This window comes from Leiobunum rupestre, chromosome 10 (genome assembly GCF_980474605.1).
Source record: "Leiobunum rupestre chromosome 10, qqLeiRupe1.1.hap1, whole genome shotgun sequence".
Taxonomy (NCBI): domain Eukaryota; kingdom Metazoa; phylum Arthropoda; class Arachnida; order Opiliones; family Sclerosomatidae; genus Leiobunum; species Leiobunum rupestre.
In genome coordinates, this window is record NC_143393.1 from 12,962,716 (window position 1) to 12,973,739 (window position 11,024).

The window sequence follows — 11,024 nt, forward strand, 5'->3', positions numbered from 1 at the left end:
TTGGTAGAAAGATTTTCCGCGGGGTCTGTCAGGGATTTGAACCCGGGACCTCTCGCGCCCGAAGCGAGGATCATACCCCTAGACCAACGGACCATGTTACTTTGCTCTCAATATGTGAATATGTAGCCTAACCCGTTTAAGTCATCTCCATAAAACTGGTTTGTAGAAAGGTTTTCCGCGGGGTCCGTCCGGGATTTGAACCCGGGACCTCTCGCACCCTAAGCGAGAATCATACCCCTAGACCAACGGACCATGTTACTTTTTTCACAATATGTGAATATCTTGAATAACCGGTTGAAGTCTCCTCCATAAAACTGATTTGTAGAAAGATTTTCCGCGGGGTAGGTCCGGCATTTGAACCCGGGACGTCTCGCACCCTAAGCGAGAATCATTCCCCTAGACCAACGGACCATGTAACTTTGCTCTCAATATGTGAATATCTTGAATAACCCGTTGAAGTTTCCTCCATAAAACTAATTGGTAGAAAGACTTTCCGCGGGGTCCGTCCGGGATTTGAACCCGGGACCTCTCGCACCCTAAGCGAGAATCATACCCCTAGACCCCCGGACCATGTTACTTTTTTCACAATATGTGAATATCTTGAATAACCCGTTGAAGCCTCCTCCATAAATCTGATTGTTAGAAAGATTTTCCGCGGATTCCGTCCGGGATTTGAACGCGGGACCTCTCGCACCCAAAGCGAGATTCATACCCCTAGACCAACGGACCATGTTAATTGGCTCTCAATATGTGAATATGAAGCCTAACCCGTTGAAATCTCCTCCATAAAACTGATTCGTAGAAAGATTTTCGGCGGGGTCCATCCGGGATTTGAACCCGGGACCTCTCGCACCCAAAGCGAGAATCATACCCCTAGACCGACAGACCAAGTTACTAATTTCACAATATGTGATTATCTTGAACAACCCGTGGAAGTCTCCTCCATAAAACTGATTGTTAGAAAGATTTTCCGCGGGGTCCGTCCAGGATTTGAACCTGAGACCTCTCGCACCCGATGCGAGAATCATACCCCTAGACCAACGAACCATGTAACTTCGCGCTCAATATGTGAATATCCCGTTGTAGTCTCCGCCATAAAACTGATTCGTAGAAAGATTTTCCACGATGTCCATCCGGGATTTGAACCCGGGACCTCTCGCACCCAAAGCGAGAATCTTACTCCTAGACCAACGGACCATGTTATTTTGCTCTCAATATGTGAATATGTAGCCTAACCCGTTGAAAACTTCTCCATAAAACTGGTTTGTAGAAAGATCTTCCGCGGGGTCCGTCCGATTTGAACCCGGGACCTCTCGCACCGGAAGTGAGAATCATATCCCTAGACCAACGGACCATGTTAGTTTGCTCTCAATATGTGAATATGTAGCCTAACCCATGAAGCCTCCTCCATAAATCTGATTGGTAGAATGATTTTTAGCAGGGTCCGTCCGGGATTTGAACCCGCGACCTCTCGCACCCTAAGCGAGAATCATACCCCTAGACCAACGGACCATGTTAGTTTGCTCTCAATATGTGAATATGTAGCCTAACCCGTTGAAGCCTCCTCCATAAATCTGATTGTTAGAAAGATTTTCCGCGGGAACCGTCCGGGATTTGAACGCGGGACCTCTCGCACCCAAAGCGAGAATCATACCCCTAGACCAACGGACCATGTTAGTTTGCTCTCAATATGTGAATATGTAGCCTAACCCGTTGAAGCCTCCTCCATAAATCTGATTGGTAGAAAGATTTTCCGCGGGGTCCGTCCGGGATTTGAACCCGAGAACTCTGGCACCCTAAGCGAGAATCATACCTCTAGACCAACGGGCCATGTTACTTTTTTCACAATATGTGAATATCTTGAATAACCCGTTGAAGTCTCCTCCATAAAACTGATTGGTAGAAAGTTTTTCCGCAGTGTCAATCCGGGATTTAAACCCGGGACATTTCGCACCCTAAGCGAGAATCACTCCCCTATACCAACGGACCATGTTACTTTGCTCTCAATATGTGAATATGTAGCCTAACCCGTTGAAGCCTCCTCCATATATCTGATTGGTAGGTAGATTTTCCGCGGGGTCCATCCGGAATTTGAACCCGGGACCTCTCGCACCCTAAGCGAGAATCATTCCCCTAGACCAACGGCCCATGTTACTTTGCTCTCAATATGTGAATATGTAGCCTTACCCGTTGAAGACTCCTCCATAAATCTGTTTGTTAGAAAAATTTTCCGTGGCGTCCGTCCAGGATTTGAACCCGGAACCTCTCGCACCCAAAGCGAGAATGATACCCCTTTTTTTTTTTTTTAATTATATCATTAAAAAAATACACGACGCGTGTATGGTACAAAAAGCGAAATGCAACAAGATAATAGAACAAGGAAAAAAATACAAAGTAACATTTGATAAATCGGTCGCGAAAATGAACATCGATAAAGAAAGAAAAACGATTAGATAATATTGATTAAACAATAGCGAGAAATAAAAAAAATTAAAGCAACGTATCAAACACTATCAGGCAGTACATGTTGTAGAAATAATTCATGAACAAAAATAGGCATTAGTAGATATAAAACAGCATTAAAGACGATTAAGAAGAAATAAATTAACGAAAAAAACTCCTTATTGAAAATGGGAAGCAAAGGCTTAGAACCGACAGAACACAGAAAAGGCCGCAAAACATTAAGAAAATCAATCACCATTAATGTGTAACTTATACATTGAAACCGTAATCATCCGGGATCACAAAGTCCTTATACAGAGGACTGGTAACAGGCTGACCCTGATACCGACACACCCGGGCGTAAAATTCGTTCTCTGAAGATGGAGGCCAGACAACCTCCCTAGGCCACCAATCAGGCCGGCGATGACCCTCGAAAGGGACCAGAGGCATTTTAGAGGGAACTTTCTTTACTTTCGGAGCAGAGCCAGAAGAAGACATTTTCTTTCCGAAATCACCATCACTAGACGACAACGAATGCTTAGCACTCCGACGCGGATCAGACTTGAGACCGGCGCCGACGACTGAAGACTCACCGCCACCAGCCCGGACCGAAGAACCTTGAGGAATAGCGACTGAGACAGGATCAACGACCATCGCGTCACCGGCCGCACCACCGACAGCCACCGTATCAGAGTCGCGGGACGCCATACGCGGCCAAAGTGGACACTCCCGAACAACATGACCCTGCTTCTCGCACTTGAAGCACTTGAAATCCGGACAATTGCGATAAATATGGTCAGGAGAATAACGTTTATTACATATTTTCAACTGAGAATCATGTCGGACAGCGTAAAACTTCTCCCGACCAACAGCATCGGCAACTCGTAAGCGATATGGTAATGATGACAGACTCTCAGGTAAGGTAACACGAACGGTACGAAGTCCGCAATAGAATGATGCCTTTCTATGCCAAACAAGCGGACCCTTGATTTCACAGCCAAGCGACGTTAATTTGGATAAAACGGCTTCATCAGTCACAAACTCAGGTAAGTCCGAAAAGGCGACAGTCACCGTCTTCGCAAAAACGCTTGAAATTTCATATATCTCACCGTCAATATCCAAGCCCGAATCAATAACGCCCTCGACATCGGCCAAAGTCTTCAAGGTGAGAATGTAACCACCCTCATCACAGACAACTAAAGCAGATGCACAATCGAGACCAAAGTTCGCAATCACCGCCGTAGACACAACTTCAAAACTTGGTAGATTTCGTTTAAAATCAATAAAAACCGATCTCTTGAATGCGTCCATCCTGGGTAGAAACACCCAGGAGGGCTTACCAAATTAATAAATTAACAACTATAGATTTAAATGCACGAATAATAACCGAAAGAAAAATAAATTGGTAAAATACCCCGCTTAGGCTTAGAGCGACGAAAACACGGAGCGCAAAATCGAACGACCTGCACTCTCCAAAAGCTCGAACCGAGAATGATACCCCTAGACACACGGACCATGTTACTTTGCTCTCAATATGTTAATATGTAGCCTAACCCGATGAAGTCTCCTCCATAAAACTGATTGGTAGAAAGATTTTCCGCGGGGTCTGTCCGGGATTTAAACCCGGGACCTCTCGCACCCTAAGCGAGAATCATACCCCGAGACCAACGGACCATGATACTTTGCTCTCAATATGTGAATATCTTGAATAACCCGTTGAAGTCTCCTCCATAAAACTGATTCGTAGAAATTTTTTCATCGGGGTCCGTCCGGGATTTGAACCCGGGACCTCTCGCACCCGAAGCGAGAATCATTCCCCTAGACCAACGGACCATGTTACTTTGCTCTCAATATGTGAATATGAAGCCTAACCCGTTGAAGTCTCCTCCATAAAACTGATTGGTAGAAAGATTTTCCGCGGGGTCCGTCCGGGATTTGAACCCGGGGCCACTCGCACCCAAAGCGAGAATCATACCCCTAGACCAAAGGACCATGTTACGTTTTTCACAATATGTGAATATCTTGAATAACCCGTTGAAGTCTCCTCCATAAAACTGATTGGTAGAAAGATTTTCCGCGGGGTCCGTCCGGGATTTGAACCCGGGACCTCTCGCACCCAAAGCGAGAATCATACCCCTAGACCAACAGACACTGTTACTTTGCTCTCAATATGTGAATATGTAGCCTAGCCCGTTGAAGTCTTCTCCATAAAACTGATTGGTAGAAAGATTTTCCGCGAGGTCCGTCCGGGACTTGAACCCGTAACCTCTCGCACCCAAAGCGAGAATCATACCCCTAGACCAACGGACCATGTTACTTTGCTCTCAATATGTGAATATGTAGCCTAACCCGTTGAAGTCTTCTCCATAAAACTGATTGGTAGAAAGATTTTCAGCTGGGTCCGTCCGGGATTTAAACCCGGGACCTCTCGCACCCTAAGCGAGAATCATACCCCTAGACCAACGGACCATGTTACTTTGCTCTCAATATGTGAATATGTAGCCTAACCCGTTGAAGTCTTCTCCATAAAACTGATTGGTAGAAAGATTTTCCGCGGGGTCCGTCCGGGACTTGAACCCGTTGCCTCTCGCACCCAAAGCGAGAATCATACCCCTAGACCAACGGACCATGTTACTTTGCTCTCAATATGTGAATATGTAGCCTAACCCGTTGAAGTCTCCTCCATAAAACTGATTGGTAGAAAGATTTTCCGCGGGGTCCGTCTGGGATTTGAACCCGGGACCTCTCGCACCCAAAGCGAGAACCATACCCCTAGACCAACGGACCATGTTAGTTTGCTCCCATTATGTGAATATGTAGCCTAACCCGTTGAAGCCTTCTCCATAAATCTGATTGGTAGGAAGATTTTCGGTGGGGTCCGTCCGGGATTTGAACCAGGGACCTCTCGCACCCAAAGCGAGAATCATACCCCTAGACCAACGGACCATGTTACTTTGGTCTTAATATGTGAATAAGTAGCCTAACCCGTTGAAGTCTCCTCCATAAAACTGATTGGTAGAAAGATTTTCCGCGGGGTCCGTCTGGGATTTGAACCCGGGACCTCTCGCACCCAAAGCGAGAACCATACCCCTAGATCAACGGACCATGTTAGTTTGCTCCCAATATGTGAATATGTGAATATGTAGCCTAACCCGTTGAAGCCTCCTCCATAAATCTGATTATTAGGAAGATTTTCGGTGGGGTCCGTCCGGGATTTGAACCAGGGACCTCTCGCACCCAAAGCGAGAATCATACCTCTAGACCAATGGACCATGTTACGTTGCTCTCAATAAGTGAATATGAAGCCTAACCCGTTGAAGTCTCCTCCATAAAACTGATAGGTAGAAAGATTTTCCGCGGAGTCCGTCCAGGATTTGAACCCGGGACCTCTCGCACCCTAAGCGAGAATCATACCCCTAGACCAACGGACCATGTTACTATGCTCTCAATATGTGAATTATGTAGCCTAACCCGTTGAAAACTTATCCATCAAACTGGTGTGTAGAAAGATCTTCCGCGGGGTCCGTCCAGGATTTGAACCCGGGACCTCTCGCACCCTAAGCGAGAATCATACCCCTAGACCAACGGACCATTTTACGTTTTTCACAATATGTGAATATCTTGAATAACCCGTTGAAGTCTCCTCCATAAACCTGATTGGTAGAAAGATTTTCCGCGGGGTCCGTCTGGGATTTGAACCCGGGACCTCTCGCACCCAAAGCGAGAACCATACCCCTAGACCAACGGACCATGTTAGTTTGCTCCCAATATGTGAATTTGTAGCCTAACCCGTTGAAGCCTCCTCCATAAATCTGATTGGTAGGAAGATTTTCGGTGGGGTCCGTCCGGAATTTGAACCCGGGACCTATCGCACCCAAAGCGAGAATCATACCCCTAGACCAACGGACCATGTTAGTTTGCTCCCAATATGTGAATATGTAGCCTAACCCGTTGAAGCCTCCTCCATAAATCTGATTAGTAGGAAGATTTTCGGTGGGGTCCGTCCGGGATTTGAACCAGGGACCTCTCGCACCCAAAGCGAGAATCATACCCCTAGACCAAAGGACCATGTTACTTTGCTCTCAATATGTGAATATGAAGCCTAACCCGTTGAAGTCTCCTCCATAAAACTGATTGGTAGAAAGATTCTCCGCGGAGTCCGTCCAGGATTTGAACCCGGGACCTCTCGCACCCAAATCGAGAATCATACCCCTAGACCAACGGACCATGTTACTTTGGTCTCAATATGTGAATAAGTAGCCTAACCCGTTGAAAACTTCACCGTAAAACTGGTTTGTAGAAAGATCTTCCACAGGGCCCGTCTGGGATTTGAACCCGGAACCTCTCGCACCCAAAGCGAGAATCATTCCCCTAGACCAACGGACCATGTTCCTTTTTTACAATTTGTGAATATCTTTAAAAACCCGTTGAAGTCTCCTCCATAAAACTGGTTTGAAGACAGATCTTCCGCAGGGTCCGTCCGGGATTTGAACCCGGGACCTCTCGCACCCAAAGCGAGAATCATACCCTTAGACCAACGGACCATGTTACATTGCTCTCAATATGTGAATATGAAGCCTAACCCGTTGAAGTCTCCTCCATAAAACTGATTGGTAGAAAGATTTTCGGTGGGGTCCGTCCGGGATTTGAACCAGGGACCTCTCGCACCCAAAGCGAGAATCATACCCTTAGACCAACGGACCATGTTACATTGCTCTCAATATGTGAATATGAAGCCTAACCCGTTGAAGTCTCCTCCATAAAACTGATTGGTAGAGAGATTTTCCGCGGAGTCCGTCCAGGATTTGAACCCGGGACCTCTCGCACCCGAAGCGAGATTCATACTCCTAGACCAACGGACCATGTTACTTTGGTCTTAATATGTGAATAAGTAGCCTAACCCGTTGAAGTCTCCTCCATAAAACTGATTGGTAGGAAGATTTTCGGTGGGGTCCGTCCGGGATTTGAACCAGGGACCTCTCGCACCCAAAGCGAGAATCATACCCCTAGACCAACGGACCATGTTACTTTGCTCTCAATATGTGAATATGAAGCCTAACCCGTTGAAGTCTCCTCCATAAAACTGATTGGTAGAAAGATTTTCCGCGGAGTCCGTCCAGGATTTGAACCCGGGACCTCTCGCACCCGAAGCGAGAATCATACCCCTAGACCAATGAGACATGTAACTTTGCTCTCAATATGTGAATATGTAGCCTAACCCGTTGAAGTCTTCTCCATAAAACTGGTATGTAGAAAGATTTTCCGCGGGGTCTGTCCGATATTTGAACCCGAGATCTCTCGCACCGAAAGCGAGAATCATACCCCTAGACCAACGGACCATGTTACTTTGCTCTTAATATGTTAATATCCCGTTGAAGTCTCCTCCATAAAACTGATTCGTAGAAAGATTTTCCGTGGGGTCCGTCTGGGATTTGAACCCGTGACCTCTCACACCCAAAGCGAGAATCATACCCCTAGACCAACGGACCATGTTACTTTGCTCTCAATATGTGAATATGTAGCCTAACCCGTTGAAAACTTTTCCATAAAACTGGTTTGTAGAAAGATCTTACGCGGGGTCCGTCCGGGATTTGAACCCGGGACCTCTCGCACCCAAAGCGAGAATCATACCCCTAGACCAACGGACCATATTAATTTGCTTTCAATATGTGAATATGTGGCCTAACACGTTGAAAACTTCACCATAAGACTGGTTTGTAGATAGATCTTCCGCGGGGTCCGTCCGGCATTTCAACCCGTGACCTCTCGCACTCAAAGCGAGAATCATACTCCTAGACCAACGGACCATGTTACTTTGCTCTCAATATGTGAATATGAATCCTAACCCGTTGAAAACTGATTTGTAGAAAGATTTTCCGCGGGGTCCGTCCGATATTTGAACCAGAGACCTCTCGCGCCCAAAGCGAGAATCATACCCCTAGACCAACGGACCATGTTACTTTGCTCTCAATATGTTAATATCCCGTTGAAGTCTCCTCCATAAAACTGATTCGTAGAAATATTTTCCGTGGGCTCCGTCCAGGAATTGAACCCGGAGCCTCTCGCACCCAAAGCGAGAATCATACCCCTAGACCCACGGACCATGTTAGTTTGCTCTCAATATGTGAATATGTAGCCTAACCTGTTGAAAACTTCCTCATAAAACTGGTTTGAAGAAAGATCTTCTGCGGGGTCCGTCCGGGATTTGAACCCGAGACCTCTCGCACCCGAAGCGAGAATCATACCCCTAGACCAACAATCCATGTTACGTTTTTTCACAATATGTGAATATCTTGAATAACCCATTGAAGCCTTCTCCATAAATCTGATTGGTAGAGAGATTTTCCGCAGGGTCCGTCCGGGATTTGAACCCGGGACCTCTCGCACCCAAAGCAAGAATCATACCCCTAGACCAACGGACCATGTTAATTTGCTCTCAATATGTGAATATGTAGCCTAACTCGTTGAAAACTCTTCCATAAAACTGGTTTGTAGAAAGATCTTCAGCGGGTACCTTCGGGGATTTGAACCCGGGACCTCTCGCACCCTAAGCGAGAATTATACCCCTAGACCAACGAACAACGTTAGCTTGCTCTCAATATGTGAATATGTAGCCTAACCCATTGAAGCCTCCTCCATAAATCTGATTGTTAGAAAGATTTTCCGAGGGGTCCAACCGGGATTTGAATGCGGGACCTCTCGCACCCAAAGGGAGAATCATACCCCTAGACCAACGGACCATGTTACTTTGCTCTCAATATGTGAATATGTAGCCTAACCCGTTGAAGTCTTCTCCATAAAACTGATTGGTAGAAAGGTTTTCCGCGGGGTCCGTCCGGGATTTGAACCCGGGACCTCTCGCACCCAAAGCGAGAATCATACCCTATACCAACGGACCATGTTACTTTTATCACAATATGTGAATATCTTGAATAACCCGTTGAAGTCTCCTCCATAAAACTGATTCGTAGAAAGATTTTCCGCGGGTTCCGTCCGGGATTTGAACCCGGGACCTCTCGCACCCTTAGCGAGAACCATACCCCTAGACCAACGGACCATGTTAGTTTGCTCCCAATATGTTAATATGTAGCCTAACCCATTGAAGCCTCCTCCATAAAACTGGTTTGTAAAAAGATCTTCCGCGGGGTCCGTCCGGGATTTGAACCCGGGACCTCTCGCACCCAAAGCGAGAATCATACCCCTAGACCAAAGGACCATAATACTTTGCTCTCAATATGTGAATATGTAGCCTACCCCGTTGAAAACTTCTCCATAAAACTGGTTTGTAGAAAGATCTTCCGCCGGTACCTTCGGGGATTTGAACCCGGGACCTCTCGCACACTAAGCGAGAATCATACCCCTAGACCAATGAACAATGTTAGTGTGCTCTCAATATGTGAATATGTAGCCTAACCCATTGAAGCCTCCTCCATAAATCTGATTGGTAGAGAGATTTTCCGCAGGGTCCGTCCGGGATTTGAACCCGGGACCTCTCGCACCCAAAGCAAGAATCATACCCCTAGACCAACGGACCATGTTAATTTGCTCTCAATATGTGAATATGTAGCCTAACTCGTTGAAAACTCTTCCATAAAACTGGTTTGTAGAAAGATCTTCCGCGGGTACCTTCGGGGATTTGAACCCAGGACCTCTCGCACCCTAAGCGAGAATTATACCCCTAGACCAATGAACAATGTTAGTTTGCTCTCAATATGTGAATATGTAGCCTAACCCGTTGAAGCCTCTCCATAAATCTGATTGTTAGAAAGATTTTCCGAGGGGTCCAACCGGGATTTGAACGTGGGACCTCTCGCACCCAAAGGGAGAATCATACCCCTAGACCAACGGACCATGTTACTTTGCTCTCAATATGTGAATATGAAGCCTAACCCGTTGAAGTCTCCTCCATAAAACTGATTGGTAGAAAGATTCTCCGCGGAGTCCGTCCAGGATTTGAACCCGGGACCTCTCGCACCCAAATCGAGAATCATACCCCTAGACCAACGGACCATGTTACTTTGGTCTCAATATGTGAATAAGTAGCCTAACCCGTTGAAAACTTCACCGTAAAACTGGTTTGTAGAAAGATCTTCCACAGGGCCCGTCTGGGATTTGAACCCGGAACCTCTCGCACCCAAAGCGAGAATCATTCCCCTAGACCAACGGACCATGTTCCTTTTTTACAATTTGTGAATATCTTGAAAAACCCGTTGAAGTCTCCTCCATAAAACTGGTTTGAAGACAGATCTTCCGCAGGGTCCGTCCGGGATTTGAACCCGGGACCTCTCGCACCCAAAGCGAGAATCATACCCTTAGACCAACGGACCATGTTACATTGCTCTCAATATGTGAATATGAAGCCTAACCCGTTGAAGTCTCCTCCATAAAACTGATTGGTAGAAAGATTTTCGGTGGGGTCCGTCCGGGATTTGAACCAGGGACCTCTCGCACCCAAAGCGAGAATCATACCCTTAGACCAACGGACCATGTTACATTGCTCTCAATATGTGAATATGAAGCCTAACCCGTTGAAGTCTCCTCCATAAAACTGATTGGTAGAAAGATTTTCCGCGGAGTCCGTC

The 11,024-nt window shown here is 46.4% G+C and overlaps 11 non-coding genes across 11 annotated transcripts; all 11 read right to left on the minus strand.

Moving 5' to 3' along the window:
* Positions 1 to 180: 180 nt before the first annotated feature.
* Positions 181 to 252, minus strand: TRNAP-AGG (transfer RNA proline (anticodon AGG)). Its single transcript has one exon. It is a non-coding gene; the product is annotated as a tRNA-Pro (tRNA).
* Positions 253 to 1,440: 1,188 nt separating this feature from the next.
* On the minus strand, positions 1,441 to 1,512 carry TRNAP-AGG (transfer RNA proline (anticodon AGG)). Its single transcript has one exon. It is a non-coding gene; the product is annotated as a tRNA-Pro (tRNA).
* Positions 1,513 to 4,203: 2,691 nt separating this feature from the next.
* TRNAP-CGG (transfer RNA proline (anticodon CGG)) lies at positions 4,204 to 4,275 on the minus strand. Its single transcript has one exon. It is a non-coding gene; the product is annotated as a tRNA-Pro (tRNA).
* A 564-nt stretch (positions 4,276 to 4,839) lies between these two features.
* TRNAP-AGG (transfer RNA proline (anticodon AGG)) lies at positions 4,840 to 4,911 on the minus strand. Its single transcript has one exon. It is a non-coding gene; the product is annotated as a tRNA-Pro (tRNA).
* Positions 4,912 to 5,801: 890 nt separating this feature from the next.
* TRNAP-AGG (transfer RNA proline (anticodon AGG)) lies at positions 5,802 to 5,873 on the minus strand. The gene has a single exon. It is a non-coding gene; the product is annotated as a tRNA-Pro (tRNA).
* An 88-nt stretch (positions 5,874 to 5,961) lies between these two features.
* Positions 5,962 to 6,033, minus strand: TRNAP-AGG (transfer RNA proline (anticodon AGG)). The gene has a single exon. It is a non-coding gene; the product is annotated as a tRNA-Pro (tRNA).
* Positions 6,034 to 6,914: 881 nt separating this feature from the next.
* Positions 6,915 to 6,986, minus strand: TRNAP-UGG (transfer RNA proline (anticodon UGG)). Its single transcript has one exon. It is a non-coding gene; the product is annotated as a tRNA-Pro (tRNA).
* A 1,032-nt stretch (positions 6,987 to 8,018) lies between these two features.
* On the minus strand, positions 8,019 to 8,090 carry TRNAP-UGG (transfer RNA proline (anticodon UGG)). The gene has a single exon. It is a non-coding gene; the product is annotated as a tRNA-Pro (tRNA).
* Positions 8,091 to 8,792: 702 nt separating this feature from the next.
* TRNAP-UGG (transfer RNA proline (anticodon UGG)) lies at positions 8,793 to 8,864 on the minus strand. Its single transcript has one exon. It is a non-coding gene; the product is annotated as a tRNA-Pro (tRNA).
* Positions 8,865 to 9,904: 1,040 nt separating this feature from the next.
* Positions 9,905 to 9,976, minus strand: TRNAP-UGG (transfer RNA proline (anticodon UGG)). The gene has a single exon. It is a non-coding gene; the product is annotated as a tRNA-Pro (tRNA).
* A 721-nt stretch (positions 9,977 to 10,697) lies between these two features.
* Positions 10,698 to 10,769, minus strand: TRNAP-UGG (transfer RNA proline (anticodon UGG)). The gene has a single exon. It is a non-coding gene; the product is annotated as a tRNA-Pro (tRNA).
* Between the last annotated feature and the right edge of the window lie 255 nt (positions 10,770 to 11,024).